This window comes from Hordeum vulgare, chromosome 1H (genome assembly GCF_904849725.1).
Source record: "Hordeum vulgare subsp. vulgare chromosome 1H, MorexV3_pseudomolecules_assembly, whole genome shotgun sequence".
NCBI lineage: Eukaryota > Viridiplantae > Streptophyta > Magnoliopsida > Poales > Poaceae > Hordeum > Hordeum vulgare.
The window spans coordinates 352,626,282-352,645,255 of NC_058518.1; positions in this window are offsets into that span (position 1 = coordinate 352,626,282).

Below are 18,974 nucleotides of genomic sequence, written 5' to 3' on the forward strand. Positions count from 1 at the left end.
CCGGTAAACGATATTGAAATAGGTATGCGGATACTGACGATCGAATCTCGGGCAAGTAACATACCGAAGGACAAAGGGAATGACATACGGGATTATACGAATCCTTGGCACTGAGGTTCAAACGATAAGATCTTCGTAGAATATGTAGGATCCAATATGGGCATCCAGGTCCCGCTATTGGATATTGACCGAGGAGTCTCTCGGGTCATGTCTACATAATTCTCGAACCCGCAGGGTCTGCACACTTAAGGTTCGACGTTGTTTTATGCGTATTTGAGTTATATGGTTGGTTAACGAATGTTGTTCGGAGTCCCGGATGAGATCACGGACATCACGAGGGTTTCCGGAATGGTCCGGAAACGAAGATTGATATATAGGATGACCTCATTTGATTACCGGAAGGTTTTCGGAGCTACCGGGAATGTACAGGGAATGACGAATGGGTTCCGGGAGTTCACGGGGGGGCAACCCACCCCGGGGAAGCCCATAGGCCTTTGGGGAGACACACCAGCCCTTAGTGGGCTGGTGGGACAGCCCACAAGTGCCCTATGCGCCAAGGAGAAGAAAATCAAGAGAGAAAGAAAAAAAAGGAGGAGGTGGGAAGGAAGGGGGACTCCCTCCCACCAAACCTAGTCCAACTCGGTTTGGGGGGGGGGGAGAGTCCTCCCCCTTGGACTCGGCCGACCCCCTGGGGGCTCCTTGAGCCCCAAGGCAAGGCCCCCTCCCTCCCACCTATATATACGGAGGTTTTAGGGCTGATTTGAGATGACTTTTCCACGGCAGCCCGACCACATACCTCCACGGTTTTTCCTCTAGATCGCGTTTCTGCGGAGCTCGGGCGGAGCCCTGCTGAGACAAGGTCATCACCAACCTCCGGAGCGCCGTCACGCTGCCGGAGAACTCTTCTACCTCTCCGTCTCTCTTGCTGGATCAAGAAGGCCGAGATCATCGTCGAGCTGTACGTGTGCTGAACGCGGAGGTGCCGTCCGTTCGGTACTAGATCGTGGGACTGATCGCGGGATTGTTCGCGGGGCGGATCGAGGGACGTGAGGACGTTCCACTACATCAACCGCGTTCTCTATAGCTACGTACGCGAACACTTGATCAATTTGGATAGCCAACAGGCTCGTGTTGAGCCTGTGTTTTTCTATTGATTCTCAACTCACGGTATGATTAGAAGCCAGGGTACATGATTATATATTAGCTACAACTAGTCTAATCCTATTCGGTGATCAAGTGGAAACCTACACGGACACGTACTTGTACACATGCACTGCTTCGAACACAGATACATGACATCTCATGTTTATTTTCAACAAATACTTGTGTCCCCGACACGCGGGCCACCGGCGGACAATGGCGTGCGGCGAGCGCGTCCGCGCGATGTCCGTTTTTTCCAAACTCGGCGCAAGTTTAGATCGGGGATGGGTCGAAAACGGTTCGTGTGCTGGGCCGCGCTATTCGTCCGTTCTACCTCAAACGGACGCACCCGGAAAGATGGGGTCGCGCAGTGGAGTTGGCCTCAGGACGATTCTCACATGGAGGACGGTGACGAGCGTGCATGGGGTGCGGGCGGATTCAGGGATCATGTTGCGTACTGTATGAAGTAACACTTGCTCTCTCAGTAAAGAAATATACGAGCGCCGAGATCACTACAGGTCTGTTTGGTTGACAAATCATAAAATATGATTGATAAATCCGGACATTTGTCCGTTTGGGTCCGCGCGTTGGGCCGTGCTATTCGTTCGTTTTACCCCAAACGGACGCATTCGGATAAGATGGGGTTGCACGGTGGAGTTGGCCTCATGACGATTCTCATATGAAGGACGGTGACGAGTGTGCATGGGCTACGGGCGGATTCAAGGATCATGCGCTCGTGCTGCCACGTTGTGTACTGTATGAAGTAACACTTACTCTATGAGTAAAGAAATATACGAGCGCTTAGATGACTACAGGTTTGTTTGGCTGAAGACTAATTTTTTCAAATCAAAATATGACAAGCAATCGAAGTGTGACAAATCATAAAATATGGTTGACAAATCAAACATCAAACTTTGATAAAAAAAATTAATTTTATGATAAATGAACCACAGAGATAATAAAGTACGACAACCTAAACCGTGACAAAAAACTAAACGCATGCCAACTAAAATGTAACAAAATATGGCTGAGAATCAAACATCCCCTACAAGAACTGGTTGCAGTTCGCAGTGAAATGAAATTTGGATTTCTTATACTACCATTAACGACCAAGTAGTCAGTTTGGTAAGCTATCAACAAAAATTGCAATCAACTAAAAATCACACTACCATTAACGAGGGCGTTCGGTACGTGGTAATTGCTGCACGAACGCGCGCAGTGGCTACTTCAGATTTATAACCCGTACACGAACCACCGACACCGAGCAAGACTGCCGGCCGGTCTGACCGCGAAGCTGGCTGACAAAACTGAAGCCGGCTACATTGCGGTTGGTGCGATGAACAAAGCCACATGCATCGCACCAGGATTGGGATTGGAAAACGAAAGGCCAGGATGGTGATTTGATGATGCAAACTAAAAATACGCAAAAGGTAGTGGATGCACATACAGCAAAGGTTTTTTTTAATCAGTGTACTCCAAGTCACCGCGCCACCGCGGCCGCACGCCCAGCAAAATAATTAAAAGATCCCTTCAAGAAAAAACAAACACCACCAACCCAAACCAGTTGCGCAACTACACACCGAGCCTACACATACCACTACACGTTCACAAAATCCATCTTTATAAAGGCATCGACAGCCGGATTAAACAGATTTAATCTCTTAAATGTTTATGGACACGTTTGAAGAAGTATCCCATCAGTGTCCGGATGTGTTTGTTTTGATCCCCTATTTGTCCGTCAATGAAGTTATATTTTTTTTCCTTATACGTTCGATTACATATAATTGATAGAAAAAAGAGAAAATAAACAAATAAATAATAAATAAAGTAAAAAAAACATTTTGTGGTGTGCTCAATCCTATGTGACGGTTTGTCTCCTAACCCTAAGTCGCCGCCGCCATTACTCCTATCACCGCCTCAGCCCCCTTCCTCTTCCCCGTCCGATGGCTTCGTTGCCGACAAGAGGAATGGGGACCCATCCGTCCTGTTTTTGTTAGGTTTTGTTTCTCCAGCGACATTGATGAGGTGATGGTGATGATGACGTTTTGGAATAAGGTCTTTTCGGTCTCTCCCTACCTAAACGACGTTCGATCCAGCGCCGACGAACGGTAGTGGGAGTCTGTGTCCCTAAATCGGTTGATTTCCTTCAGATCTTGGCAGTGTGTATGTCTTTCAAGGAGCGTTTTTGGCTGACGTTTGGTGTGACACCTTCGAGATTTTCTTTTGTGTTGTTATGTGGTTTAACTTTGTTATTCCAACCCTCTGGACTAGCGGTGGTGGATTGCAAGCCTGTTATGCTTAGGGTGACGCTCCAACAAATATTGTTTTAATGATTTTTAGATCTCATCTCAAGGGACAAATGGCTATTGCGATTTTCAAAGCCTTGTATGACGAGGGCGTTTACAAGTGTTGATTTTCGTTGCTATTTGTTCAGTGCATTTTTCAATCTTCGATGGATCGGCGTACAATGAGTGAAAGAAGAAGACTAGTATGATTTTTAATGTAATTTTATTTTATACACGTCGTTCTATGTCCAATTGTATATTCATTCTACTGGGCTTTGTTTTGCTCGATATTAATCAGATCTAAGATGCCCTTTAGGTGTCTTTATTCAAAATAAAATCCTATCTGTGACTGACGTAGGACCATTAATCGGGCACGCCCGGGCATTCCTCATACTCATCTTATATATGAGATGAATAAGGAGTACGGGACAGCCCGTGCATTTAAGGAGGCTTTGAGGGGTTTAGTTGGGTTAACTTTTTTGTTTCTCTCTTCTGTTCGATGAATGGTCTTGCGTCCGTTCGTATTATTTGGGAGTCCACTTATCCACAACCGAACTTGGCAAATGCGGCCCTCAAACACGTGCGGACGCGGCCGGGCGCACCTGTGAAAACTGACTGGTCACGCCTCATATGCTAGCTTCCACATCCACATCCCTCATATGCGAAACCTCGAACCCATGCAACCCATGCAACGCTACGTATAAACACGATCGGAGCATTATTTCATCGCCAAACAAAAAGAGCATAGTTAATCGGCAAACAATGCAAATCCATACTAGAGACTACTTAAAACATAGATGAAACATAAATAAAATGGAGAATGGTGGAGGAAATCTCAATTTCCTTGTCGACACCTTCCCATTTCGGTCGTTGATGCGTTTGTGTCCCTCCTCCATGTAAGTGTCGGCGTGCGGTGGTGCATCGCCGTTGGAGATGGAGGTGGAGCCGTCAAGTCCGAGTTGGAGTTGCACCTTTGGCCCAACAGCTCACGAAGCAGGCGGTCCTCCTCCTTCGCATGGTGGGACACTTTCGCCTTCATCGCGGCACCCTTGTTTGCCTCACGCCCCGACAACTCGATGGCGAGTCGGGGCGTCTTGGCATTCGTGCGACGGAAGCGTTGCGCACCCGTATCCGCCTCGTGAGAGAGCAGAGGAGGACCGTCGTGGGGACTACGGTATCAGGATCGATCGACGTGCGGTCAATGCCTCCCTCGTTGTCGCCCCTTGCCCTCGCTCGTTGTCGTTTGCGGCGGGCTGCTCATGCCTCGGACTCTGGAGCGAGGAGCCATTGCCGACGCTGGCACAAGGACCTAGCGGTGGTCGAGTACCACTTTCGGAGCATAGGGTGGTGGTGGGCGACGTACCTGAAGGATGGGGCGGAGCGGCCGAAGCTGCGCGTCGGGTGGGCCAGGCCGGCGACCAACACTGCGTCGACGGGCGATGAGTGTTGAGGAGGATGATCTGCTGCTGCCCGCGGTGCCTTGCTTGAGCAGCGACCGCCTCAACATGATGCGAAGGGAGACCTCTTCCACATCGATGCTCGAGCCATCGGATCCTTCACCAAAGCCAGTGTTGCTTGCATCGCCGGCCATCGAATCAGATCAGAAATGGAGTGGGCGGAGAGGCTAGTGAAGTGGAGCTTGAATAGACCGTTGTCTAGAGTTTCCGAATGGGGATATTTGTGGGGGGCATAGACAGGACATGCTGAGCCAAGCCGACGTGGCGGACGCGTCCGGACGGTCCCATATCCGTCCTATATATATATGGAGCATAAACATTTGAGGCCGGTTTAAGGCACTTAGTTGTGTCGGTCTTTTATGACCGGTCAATGACTAGGACGTTCAGGGTCGTTTTGAGGCGTTTGATTATAGATGTTCTAATCAATCATAATTCAGCTATCAATAGTCAACATTTATGTCCCGAGAATCGAATGTAGTGGATTACTTTCAGTCCGCTCACAGGATCATATGTATTCTACAATGAAACACTAACAAGGACCTACTGTTAGGTACTAAAGTTCTAAATATTCATCATGGCGATCATAAAAGTAGACGAGATTACTACCAAGCAAGGAGCAGTATGTACATTGCAGGTGCTTTATTATATTGTGTTCAGACGAAGAGTGAACAAGAACAACAGACAACATATCATAAACTAAAAAAGCTTCATGTCCGTTTCAAAAAAAAAAAAAAAACTTCATGTTGCAATGCAAAAACAACCAGTGAATCTTTCATAGGTAGTCGGGACGATTTTGATATTTTCTTCAAGACAATGAGACTTTGAATCTAGACTTGAGGCCTTGTTTTATTTACTAACGTTATGTCCTTGTAATGCATGTTCTTCTTGAGTGCATCAATCAAGTCGGTTGGATTATGTAGCCACGTCACTAGCTTACTGAATTTTTCATATTTGCTATTTGCTTCAACGGGTGTCAGCCATGACATGCACATAACTGTAGTTAGTTTTGAGAAAAAAAAAACTTGGTGAAAAGAGGGTGTTTGCATTTGCACTTGAACAAGACAAAATACCAAATAAGTCTGCCGTCACCATCATTCACAAGCAATTTGAAACCACAAAGAAGATTCAGGACAGAACTATTGATGATTCGACAAGGATATTAAAAATAAAATAGCATGCACGTATAATAGAAGAAACACTCTTTTAGCATTTGATCATACTGGTCTTTTTTTCATGGGAGGATCACCAGTACTACATGTGCTTATAGAGTGAGAGATACAAAAAGGTGATGTACTTGTTTATTTTTCAGAAAAACCTTGTTTCTTTAAGAAATTGTTAAGAATCATGTGCTTGGTATTTGTTAGATATTGCAAGACTTCAGTGTATGTCAAGCCACTTGGTAGTAGTACCTATCCATTAAAACTGCATTATTTCCCCACTATTGTACTTGGAATATTACAATGGTTGATGGCAAGAGTAAGGCCATATTTCACGCCTACATATATGAAGCACCATACTATACATAACATGTTTTTCCTTCGTGTATACATCATATATCCGAGTGCTGAAACATCCCACGTAGTGAAGCAAACAAAGTTATAAATTGTCATTTTTCTCATCTTCCATTTCCCTCTCTATTCACCAAAGCAACCACTATCCCGGCTTGGATATATTCCTTAGGAATGAGCGGCATAGGGAAAAAGAATGCATCAACTTGTTGAGAGAACCCTAGAGAAATGAACAAATGTCGTAACTTGGTAGCTCGTGGAACCTAGAAGAGACTCTGTTTCTGGAATGGTCGTCTCTATAAAGTACAAGGCAGGAATGGTAGCGGGGTAGCACGTGGCATCAGGAACTAGAATGGATCAGTCATGTAATGCCCCAGAGTGTAACTTGCCATATTTGGAACCTTCTGTATGTGGGTCCATCTTGTCATTGCCATGTGAGTTATATGCATGTGTCATTTCATGTGATGTTACTTTGTCTCCCCATTGCATTCATGCATTCATTTCATTCCATGCCTCTTGGGTTGTTGTCCTTGTGATCCATGTATGTGGTGTGACATGTGATGATGTGTGATGATACGTGGTTCTATGTGAAGTGATGTGGAGTGGTGCATTTGTAAGTAGGGTGCAACTATGCTAGGTTTCAACCCCCCTCTCCATTTTCTCAAAGCTCAAGTTTCACTTGCTCCATCCTTGATTTAAAGATGTTCATGTTTTAGTGTGATTTGTGGTAGATGTGGTGCTAGGTATTTTGTGATTGTAGACTTTGTTTGAGAGGGGCAAATATTCACAAAACAGTGTAATTAATTCTGTTTTGTAAATATTTAAAGGCTGCAAATGTTGCATGTGTTTTATTTTTTGTCTCTATTTGTTTTAAAATAGAAAAACCCAGTGGGTTTTCTTTTTCTCTACATGGCGCCTTCGAGCGGGCTTTCTCCCCCTGGCTGGCCCAACTTCCTCTCGCGCGGCACCCCTTCCGTGTAGGCGCCGTCTTCCTCCCTCCTCCTTCCGTCAGTTTCGTCAGAGAGAGAGAGAGGCGAGACAGAGAGCGACACCGTCTCACGGACGTCGAGGTGGCTCCCTCGCCCCTCTATTTAACCTGGGCGTCCGTGCAGTGGCCTAGGGTTCCTCCCTAGCCGCCACCACTTCTTTCCCCATCTTCCTCCTCCCTCTCCCTCGTCGACAGCAGGTAAGCGAGCCCTCTTCCGCCATGGACGTACCTTGAGGAGCTCCTCGCCGTCGTTGTCGTGCCCTTGCGTCCTCTCCAAGCCTTCGGCGAGCACGTGGGACCTCAAGGGGATCCGTTCCCGCATCTAGGAGGTGCAGATCGGGTCTGCTTCCCCTACTTCAACGAAGGGCTTCTTCCTCTCTGACGATCTCCTCCGCGTCGGCTTCTTCCTCTACTTCCCCTGCTTCCTCTCCGGCAGGCTCGGCTTCCTCGACCAGTGGGTGAGCACGAACCTTCCTCCCCCTTCCCTGTCGGCAGATCCAGCGTATGACCCATAGCCGCGCCGCCGTTCCCCTCTCTGTCGCCGGCGCCGCCGTACACGTTGCCGAGTAGCTGTAGGCCTTCTCGTGGCGACTTAGGTAGTAGAATGGAACCGTGGGAGGTCCTTCTCCCTTCCATCGACGAGCCGTTGCTCGATTTGAAGTAGATCGCCGGCGTTGTGCTTCCCCTGTTTCGGCCACCGTCGGATGTGTTAGATCCAGAGGGGTTGGTCAAAAGAGCAGAACCCTCTCCTCTGTTAGGATCGATAGCAGTAGCGCAGTGGTAGGCGGGGTTTTGCTGTTCGACACGTCGTGTGTTCGAGTCCAGCATCGCCACCCCCTTTTGCTAATTATTTTCTTGGGCATATTAGCGCAGGGGGAATGCATATCTTGCTTCCTTCCTCTTTTCTGTCGAGTGACTGAGAAGTAGCGCAGTGGTGGTGGTTCTGTGGTTTAACCAGCAGGTTTGGGGTTCGAATCCCCCAAGCCCTATTTTTTGTCATTTCCTTTTGCTTGTTACTTTTTTCCTGTTGCTGATTTAGTTTGTAGGCTTGTTAGTTGCTTGGGCAGCAAGGTTTGTTGCCAAAACTATTTATACCAGTAGGTTTTCATCTATATTTAGTTAGTGAGCATTTGATGCTTATGCATGTTCTTGTGCTAGTGTATGTGTGGGTGTTAGTATGTGTGTGATGCACTAGGGTAGTGTGTATATGAGTGTGTGTTACTCATGTGCTTGAGTGTTGAACTTATGCACTAGGTTGTGCAAGTGTGTGAGTGTGTGTGTGTGTGTGGGTCCCCCCCCCCCACATACTTGGTGTGTAGGAGTAGTTATTCTTGTGTGTGTGTGTGTAGGTGATCATGTGCATGCGTGTGTGTGACACCCACATGCCAAGGCATGGTTGGCCTTGATGAGCACTTGTGTGCAAGCATGTATGTGTGAGTGTGTGTATGTTTGATGTAGGGAGTTGAGCTCAATAGCATGTGTACGTACTAGTGTGTATATGCTTGATGGATGTGTGTGTGTATGGTGATGTGCTATGGCACACATACATCAGGTCTAAACCCTCATGTCACCATTGTAGTTGTGAGTGTGTGCAATGCATGTGTAGGTGATGAGCTAATGCATAGCACATGTGATATGGCACTATTTGTATCATGTGATTCCATGTAGATTTTATTCTTAGCTTTTTGCCCATTTGTTCTATGCAAGTACCTAAGTATTATATATGTTTTTGGGGCAAAATCATCCCAGGAATCCAATGGGGGAATTAGATTCCACTTTGGAACACTTTCTGGGAATGTCATTTTTCCGTTTTGTTCAATGTTTAGAGCTTGGTTCCATGTGATGTGATGGGCCTAAGAGGATGATTCCTTGTTGTGGCAGTAGAGGGTGAACTCCTCTACAACATGGTGGTTTTGTTTCAAGCTTAGGAGTTTATATGTGCAAGTTGTGCTTTGTCAAAGTAGGCATGTGGCTGAAAATATCAGCTTAGTGAAAATCTGTGATTTTCACAAGTCTGAGAAACTGCTGTTATTTTCTTCCCTTGTAGTTGTGCTTGCAAAAGTTCATGTGTTGGGAATCAGCCCCTGCAATCAATTGGAAAGTTGGAGATTTTGTGTTTGCCTAGCTCTCTGTCAATTTTCATTCCATTTGACTTCCTGTAGATATTGTTTTGGGTGCTGTCAAAATGCTTCAGAGCATAAACAACTAGTGAGAATCTGAGAATTTCACTAAGTCCCTGAAAACTGATATTTTTGGCCAAGTTAGCAGCTGTAGATCTTTCTGTGTGTAGCTCCTTTGTATTATATTTTTGCTCATGCTTGTAGAGCTTTGAAATATCTTCTGACACATATCTTATTTGGCACATTTGGGTGGCTGTAGGTGCTTTGCATGTAGCTCTCAAACTGCTATGATGCTGTTTAGGACATAATGTATAATTTTGTTGTTTTGATGCTTGTGAGTGCATAGTTGATGGTGTGGTGAGTTTATTTGCACCAACCCATCTATACTTGTTTGTTTGGTGATTTGGCAACCTGGGAATACCAGTAGTATGCCACTGGAGTGTGTTTGTGATGGATTGGGTCCGTAGGACTCCATTTCTTGTTTTGTTGTTTCCGGTTGATCCGTAGCTCCGTTCGTAACTTTGTTTATATGTTTTTGCATCGTTTTCGGGTGATGCATCTGTTCATGTCATCTTCATGCATGTCAAGATAGCTTAGGGTGAAGTTCTGTCCAGAAGTTTGTAGTTTCTTCTCATGCATGTGCAAGTGACTAGAATAGAGATGCATGTTCATTCTCATCTCATGCATCATGTGTTTGTTGTATCATGTGGTGTTGTTGTTCATTGGATGCTATTTTTATGTTGGGTAGCACTGGGATCAGAGAGCGAGTACGTGGATCCGGGAGAGTACGTGGAGGACGAACAAGAGCAGTTCCAAGCTGAAGACATCACATGCAAGATGACATGACCTTGATACCATCTCTAGTCTTGTTGTGCCTAGAATCACGTTTCCTTCGTCATATGCTCGTTGCCTACCACTGAAATAATTGCCTCCTGATATTGCCATGAAACCCAAACACTTTCCCCTCCTAGCAAATATTGAATGCCTAAGTAGGCTTGCTCAACTTCTAATGTTAGCGTTGCTAGTTGTAGGTGTTTTGTCTCATGTGATAACATGAGTTTGATATCATTATGTTAAATATATTATTTAATTAATGCACCTATATACTTGGTGAATGACGGGAGGCCTAGCCTTTTGTCGGGTGTTTTGTTCCGTTATTGCCGCCATAGTTTCCGGCTACCGGTGTTTGATTCCATAACTGATCGCTCCTAACACGTTCGGGGTTGTCATGGGGACCCCCTTTTAAATCGTGTAGTGTTAAGACTTGTTCTACGTGTTGTTTCAAGCTTAGGAGTTGGCAATACCACCTCGGGGGAACTTGATGCATTGCTCATTGTCCACTATGCATGTACGGCGTTGTCCTGAGACTGAGATACACGACACTTATCAGAGTCGTCGACACACCGGGAGGTCCTGCTAGTCTTGTCTTACCTTAGCGATATATCTTGCGTATAGGAATCCCGGTGAAGCTTTGCTTCTTCCCAGAGTTGAGGTTTTCCTATAAGGAATCCAACGAGATCATGAGATTCGTGATAGAGGATTACTTTGTGGCCCGTGACCATTTGTGATGGACTAGTTGGAGCACCCCTGCAGGGTTTAATCTTTCAGAAAGCCGTGCCCGCGGTTATGTGGCAACTTGGAATATTTGTTAACATCCGGTTCTAGATAACTTGAACTAATTCTAATAAAATTGCCAACCGTGTGCGCAACCGTGATTGTCCCCTTCGAAGACCTCTCTTTGACCGGGAACACGACGGGGTTATGTTTGACGTAAGTAGGTGTTCAGGATCACTTAGTGATCAGCTAGTCTTTGCCTGCTAGCGTAGACCACGACATCAAAAACTTGTTCTACGTAAGTTAGCCACCATAAATGCTTAGGACGCTGCAACCTAAACACTGAACCTTCCTCACCTAATAAACTTGACTAGTTTCGGTACCGAGGTCATAGATTGTTGAGTCCCTGTGGCTCATAGATTACTTCAACACCCCAACAGGTACATGTACGCCCGACACAGGTGATCCCGGCGGCACGCAACTGGCGTGGCAGTACGATGAGGAGAACGACCGCGTGTACATTAACTATCCAGAAGACTGAGGCGTGGTCGTGATCGTGGGCAAGCATGCAGGATAGCATAGCCTTTTCTCATGTTTTGTAGTCCGTAGCGGAACTACCTTGTCTGAATAAATGTGTGATGTAGACTCTGATATTATCTATGAGATGGCAAACGATTCCCTATTTGTCATTCTTTTATTATGTATGTGCTATGTTATCTTGCTTGCGAAACGATTAGATGCGCTTCTTTCCATTTTGGGGCCTCGTTCCCTAAATCGGAAAGGACCACATCTTATTCGTTACAAGTTGGTAATCAGAGCCTTACGACCATAGGAGCCTTTGTGTGATCGTACTTGGTCGAGTCTTGTCTAGTAAAATGTTTTGAGTGTTAGTTATATCGGAGAGTAGGTTTCTTTTTTCTCCTCTTCCATGCTCTGGTGAGGTTCCCGAGTTAGGAAATCTTAATTCTACTCCTCTTATCGATCAAAGTTTTTTTAGGATCACGCGGGTATTTTGAAATCTATATGACATCGATGTGACGGAGTTCTGTCTTGGTGCCTCTTGTCTGCCTTGATTTCTTCCGGGGAGTTGAGCTCCAGGGGATTCTTGTGCACATCGCCATCATTCATATTTATGAGTATCTCAGAACGAAGGATGTTCGTAATTGCTTCAATACTAGTAGTGGCGAGATAACCCCGATGTCCCCAGTATTGGTGCAGATTGTTCGGGAGTACTGCCATACTTTGTATCATTGTGATCACGAGGGTCTGTAGTAGATGAAGGTCCGAGATTATGGTTACATGTTGACGGATGTGATAAAGTGGACGGGTTAGTATAGGAGTTGTGTGAATATTACTCCTTGTATCAGTGTACCAGATTGCATGACCAGATATTTCGGGAATTCATAGGTGGGATATCAAGTAGTGACTTATAGGACAATCTTCCTACATATGTATGATGTGAGGTTGGAATTCGACATTCAGTGGGTGCGTTTGTTCACGGTCGTCTTACAGGGGTTCTCGTTGTGTCTTAAAGAGTCCTTATCGCTTGCTACGACTCGGGGTTACTTCGTAAGTCGTGTGCACTACCTTGCACAGGATGGCTACTGTAAATTCGAGCCCGTGCGATCTTATCCATGAAGATACCGGATGAAATCTCGATCATATGTTTGTTCCGAGCAGTTCTAGCTCATACTTGTTTGCAAGTGGTCTTAATCAGAATTTTGTCGACAGTCACTTCGAGGAAGCATTCTTACTATTTTGTTCGAGTGCAATTGCTAATATTCCTGTTCGAATATTCCTGCCTTTTTGATTCAGCTATACCTTCAATTTATTCTGTGGGCTAATGTGTTGTCCGTCTTTAGGATGGCTCCACCAACTCGTCAGAATCCAGGTCGTGAGGATATGCCGCCACCACCTCCTCCTCCGGAGAATCCTCCTCCGCCGCTACCTCCTCCTGCCTAGGCTTGGCAAGCAGTGATGGCTGCTACAAATGCAAACACTCAGATGTTGATACAGTTGTTGCAAGAGAGGACTAATCAGCAGCAAGGCAACTTCAATCATGGTGGCAATCAGTTTGCTAATCTGAGTCAGTTCCTGTCAAATCAGCCGAAGACCTTCACTTCGTGTGACCAGCCGTTTGATGCTGAGGATTGGATCCACGGCATGAACAAGCACTTTGAATGTAGCAATGTCCTTCCAGAGGATTTCATCAAGTTTGCAACATTCCAGCTGAAGGGGAAAGCATCTATCTGGTGGCAACAGTTGAAGGATTCCAGGGGTGCTAGAGTGATCACTTGGGATGAGTTATGTAGAGACTTCAGGTCCCACTACATTCCGTCCAGCTTTGTGGAGGAGATGCGTGAGAAGTTCTGGCGCTTGAAGCAAGGTGGTAACTCCGTATACAAGTACAACGTCGAGTTCCACGAGCTAGCCCGATACGCCTTTCAGGATATCCCTGATCAGAAGAGCAAGATTTATCAGTTCAGAGGTGGCTTGAAAGAGGATTTGCAGTTAGCTCTCGCTTTGCACGATCCTCAGGAGTTCGATAAGTTGTACAACTTAGCTCTCAGGGCTGAGGCAGCTTTGCTCAGGGTGGAGAATTCTAAGAAGCGCTTCAGAGATTCCAGCTCGTCTTCCTCAACTCAAGTGGTTCAGAAGCAACAAAAATATTGGGTGTCTCCTCCTCCTCCTCGGCACACGCAGCAGTTCAAGCATTCAAGTGGCCGTGGTTCATCCCACCCACCCAACCCAGCTTTTCAGGAGAGATTCCAGCAGCAGAAGCAAGGGCCTCCTCAGACACGATACCGTCAGCCTGCAGATGTTACTTGTCACAAGTGTGGGCAGAAGGGTCACTATGCCAACAAGTGCACTTCTCAGCTCCGTCTTCCGCCTCCTCCTCCAGGCAAACCTCCAAACAATGCTATCGTCAAGTTCAACCCCAGGTCTGCTCGAGTCAACATGGTGAATGCGGCTGAGGCAGAAAACTTGTCAGATGTGATTATGGGTAACCTCCTCGTTAATGATATTCTTGCTAAAGTGTTGTTTGATTCTGGTGCATCGCATTCGTTTATATCAAGGCCATTCTCATTTCAGCATGGGTTCTCAACTCATGATTTGCCTAAGCCTCTATCAATTGTGTCTCCCGGCAAGATCATGAATTCCCACATGGTGGTTCCAAATGTTTCTGTCAAGATGGGTAGTTATTCTTTTCTGGCGTCTCCTATTGTCTTGGGCAATTCCGACATTGATTTGATCCTTGCTATGGACTGGTTAGCCATGAACAAGGCATCGATTGATTGTGAAGCTAAAGAAGTGAAGCTTACTCACTCTTCGGAGGACGTGAGTATCTTCGTGGCGCGCGATGACACAATCCGCCTCTTCTCTTTGAATGAAAAGGGTGAGAGTAATCCTATTTCGCAAGTCCCAGTGGTCTACGAATATGAAGATGTGTTTCCAGAAGAGCTGCCAGGAATGCCTCCGCACCGAGAAGTTGAATTTGTTATTGAGCTTGAACCAGGTACTGAGCCTGTGTGCAAACGGCCGTACAAATTGGGTCTAGAAGAGCTGAAGGAACTTAAGAGGCAACTCGATGAGTAGGAGCGTTTGGGTATGATCAGACCAAGATCGTCTCCGTGGGGCTGTGGAGTATTGTTTGTCAAGAAGAAGGATGGCACAGACCAATTGTGTGTCTATTACCGTCTATTGAACAAGAAGACAATCAGGAACAAGTATCCACTTTCGAACATAAATGAGTTGTTCGAATAGTTGAAAGGGGCTAAGATCTTCTCCAAGCTTGATCTCAGAATGGGCTATCATCAAATTCGCATTCGCGAAGAGGATATTCCAAAGACTGTTTTCAGGACTAGTTTTGGCTCGTATGAGTATACGGTCATGTCTTTTGGTGTGGCAAATGCTCCACCGACATTTTGTCGTATGATGATCTACATATCCTCTCCATTCAAGAACGAGTTCGTCTTGCTGTATCTCGACGATATTCTGGTCTTTTCGGAAACTGAGGAAGAGCATGAAGAACATCTCAGACTGGTGCTTGATAAGCTGAGAGAGCATAAGTTCTATGCCAAGTTTTCCAAATGTGAGTTCTGGTTGAAAGAAGTCATCTATGTTGGGCACATCATCTCTGCCGAGGGCATCAAAGTTGATCCGTCGAAGGTGCAGGCCATTGTTGAGTGGGAGCCTCCGCAAAATGTGAAGCAGCTTCGAAGCTTTCTCGGGCTTGCAAGATATTGTAGAAGGTTCGTTGAGAACTTCTCCAAGATTGCTAAGTCTCTCTCAAGTCTTCTTCAGAAGGGTGTGAAGTATGCCTGGTCTCCAGATTGTCAGTTGGCCTTCGACACACTCAAAGAGAAGCTCACTTCTACTCCAGTCTTGGTTCCTCCTGATGACTGCAAGCCGTACCAAGTGTTCCGCGACGCCTCTCTTCAAGGTCTTGGTGCAGTTCTGATGCAAGAGAAGAAAGTGGTTGCTTATACCTCCAGGCAGTTGAAGCCAGTTGAGAAGAATTATCCTGTGAATGAGCTTGAGCTGGCAGCAGTGGTACATGCTCTGATGACTTGGAGACACCTCTTGTTGGAACGAAAGGTTGAAGTGTTCACCGATCACAAGAGTCTCAAGTACATCTTCACCCATCCTAACTTGAATCTTCGGCAAACTCATTGGGTGGAAATGCTCCAAGATTTTAATCCGAGCGTTGAGTATACTCCAGGCAAAGCTAATGTCATGACAGATGCTTTGAGCAAGAAGGCTTACTGCAACAGTCTCATTCTGAAGCCTCTCCAGCCTGACCTTTGTGAATCTTTCAGAAAACTCAACCTTCAGTTAGTACCTCAGGGATTTCTTGCAAATCTTCAGATCTCTCCTACCTTGGAAGATCAGGTCCGAGCAGCAAAGCTTCTTGATGCAATGGTGAAGAAAGTCAAGATTGGCTTGGCAAAGGGAGTTCCCAGATATAAGTGCTTTAGTGTTGATACCAGAGACACGTTATTCTTTGAGGATCATCTTATCGTTCCGAAAGGTGATCTCAGAAAGGTAATCATGGAAGAAGCTCATAACTCTCTGCTCTCAACACATTCAGGTAGCTCCAAGATGTATCAGGACTTGAAATAGACCTTTTGGTGGACTCGCATGAAGCGTGAGATTGCTCAGTTCGTAAATGAATGTGATGTATGTCGAATGGTGAAAGTAGAGCATCAACGTCCAGCTGGTCTTTTGCATCCATTGCCCATTCCTGAGTGGAAGTTTGACCATATTGAGATGGATTTTGTCACCGAGTTTCCGAAGTCCAAGAAGGGTAACGATGCCATCTTCGTCGTCATCGACAAGTTGAGTAAAGTGGCTCATTTTCTTCCAGTCAAGGAATCCATCTGGACAGCTCAGCTTCCAGAGCTGTACACTTCCAGGATAGTGTCTTTGCATGGCGTGCCTATGCTGATTTCTTCGGATCACGGGAGTATCTTCACTTCCAAGTTCCGGGGCTCTTTTCAGTCTGCGATGGGCATGAAGATACGATTCAGCACAACTTTTCATCCTCATACTAGTGGTCAAGTGGAGAGAGTCAATCAGGTCCTTGAGGATATGTTGAGAGCCTGTGTTATCTCTTTGGCATGAAGTGGGAAGACTGCCTGCCTTTCGCTGAGTTCTCGTATAACAACAGTTATCAAGCTAGTTCAGGCAAAGCTCCGTTTGAGATTCTCTATGGCACGAAGTGCCGTACCCCGCTCAACTGGTCCGAGACCGGCGAGCGTCAGATTCTTGAGAATGACTTGATAGAAGAAGCTGAAGAGATGTGTCGGGTCATTCGGGATAATCTCAGAGGAGCGCAATCCCTTCAGAAGAGCTATTATGATAGAAATCATTGTGACATGTCTTATGAGCTCGATGACTTTGTCTATCTCAAGGTCTCCCCTATGAAGGGTACACAACGCTTTGGCATCAAAGGCAAGCTTGCGCCTCGTTTCGTTGGTCCTTTCAGAATTGTTGGCAAGAGAGGCGACCTTGCGTATCAGCTTGAGCTCCCGTCAAACTTTGCAAATGTGCATGACGTGTTCCATGTCTCTCAGCTACAGAGATGTTTCAAGACTCCCTAGCGCACAATTCATCTTCAAGACATCGACCTTCAACCCGACCTATCCTATCGCGAGCATCCAGTTGCGGTTCTCGAGGCAACTAAGCGCAAGACCCGCAACAAGTCTATCCAATTTCTCAAGGTGCAGTGGTCACACCATTCCAATAAAGAGGCCACTTGGGAACGCGAGGATCACCTCCGTTCTGAATTCCCAGAGTTCTCTCAGTCCTAGATCTCGGGGCGAGATCTTTTTGTAGTGTGGGAGAGTTTGTAATGCCCCAGAGTGTAACTTGCCATATTTGGAAGCTTCTGTATGTGGGTCCATCTTGTCATTGCCATGTGAGTTATATGCATGTGTCATTTCATGTGATGTTACTTTGTCTCCCCATTGCATTCATGCATTCATTTCGTTCCATGCCTCTTGGGTTGTTGTCCTTGTGATCCATGTATGTGGTGTGACATGTGATGATGTGTGATGATATGTGGTTCTATGTGAAGTGATGTGGAGTGGTGCATTTGTAAATAGGGTGCAACTATGCTAGGTTTCAAAACCCCCCTCTCCATTTTGTCAAAGCTAAAGTTTCACTTAATCCATCATTGATTCAAAGATGTTCATGTTTTAGTGTGATTTGTGGTGGATGTGGTGCTAGATCTTTTGTGATTTTAGACTTTGTTTGAGAGGGGAAAATATTCACAAAATAGTGTAACTAATTCTGTTTTGTAAATATTTAAAGGCTCAAAAAATTCCTTTTACATTTTATTTAAATGGGTCATAATTCCCTTATGACAGGAGCATTTTGTTTTATTTTTAGCATCAACAGTGTTGCCTGTGTTTTATTTTTTGTATTTGTTTGTTTTAAAATAGAAAACCCGAGTGGGTTTTCTTTTTCTCTACCTGGCGCCTTCGAGCGGGCTTTCTCCCCCTGGCTGGCCCAACTTCCTCTCGCGCGGCAGCCCTTCCCTGTAGACGCCGTTTTCCTCCCTCCTCCTTCCATCAGTTTCGTCAGAGAGAGAGGCGAGATAGAGAGCGACACCGTCTCACGGACGTCGAGGTGGCTCCCTCGCCCCTCTATTTAACTTGGGCGTCCGTGCAGTGTCCTAGGGTTCCTCCCTAGCCGCCGCCACTTCTTTCCCCATCTTCCTCCTCCCTCTCCCTCGTCGACAGCAGGTAAGCGAGCCCTCTTCCGCCATGGCCGTACCTTGAGGAGCTCCTCGCCGTCGTTGCCGTGTCCCTGCGTCCTCTCCAAGCCTTCGGCGAGCACGCGGGACCTCAAGGGGATCCGTTCCCGCATCTAGGAGGTGCAGATCGGGTCTGCTTCCCCTACTTCGACGACGGGCTTCTTCCTCTCCGACGATATCCTCCGGCTCGGCTTCTTCCTCTACTTCCCCTGCTTCCTCTCCGGCAGGCTCGGCGTCCTCGACCAGTGGGTGAGCACGAACCTTCCTCCCCCTTCCCTGTCGGCAGATCCAGCGTAGGACCCGTAGCCGCGCCGCCGTTCCCCTCTCTGTAGCCGGTGCCGCCGTACACGTTGCTGAGTAGCTGTAGGCCTTCTTGTGGCGAGTTAGGTAGTGGAATGGAAACCGTGGGAGGTCCTTCTCCCTTCCATCGATGAGGCGTTGCTCGATTTGAAGTAGATTGCCGGTGGTGTGCTTCCCCTGTTCCGGCCACCGTCGGGTGTGTTAGATCCAGAGGGGTTGCTCAAAAGAGCAGAGCCCTCTCCTCTGTTAAGATCGATAGAAGTAGCGCAATGGTAGGCGGGGTTTTGCTGTTCAGCACGTCGTGGGTTCGAGTCCAGCATCGCCACCCCCTTTTGCCAATTGTTTTCTTGGGCACAGTAGC